Genomic DNA, 427 nt, shown 5'->3' with positions numbered 1-427 from the left:
CAAAGATGCTCCATTAGACAGGTGTTAATATCAGATGTTAACAGGGCACTTATCACTTGAAAGTTTGCAGTCTATAGGACTCAAGTTCTTATACCCCACAGAAAACAAAGGAGGTTATCGTTCACACCATCTTGCAAGTCATTTACTGCTTGGCTACTTATCACGTAGCAGTTAATGTGTTCATTTGATCCTGATAAGTCCTTATCCCTGTGAAGCCTGGCATATGAAATAATAGTCAGGGGAAAAAATACTGATAATTACCACTAAGCAAAATGAAATAGTTTGCAATAGTAAATTAATGAGATCTTCATAATAGTATAGTAAAATCCTGATACTTGCATTTAGATGCAGTTAGATCCAGCCAGATGAGAAAATGTATATCAAAGATCAGTTTACTGTTTAAGGAATAACATTTTAATAAAATAAG

This window comes from Sinocyclocheilus grahami, unplaced genomic scaffold, assembly GCF_001515645.1.
Source record: "Sinocyclocheilus grahami isolate Dianchi unplaced genomic scaffold, SAMN03320097.WGS_v1.1 scaffold6304.1, whole genome shotgun sequence".
Lineage (NCBI taxonomy): Eukaryota > Metazoa > Chordata > Actinopteri > Cypriniformes > Cyprinidae > Sinocyclocheilus > Sinocyclocheilus grahami.
This window is presented reverse-complemented; position numbering follows the sequence as displayed.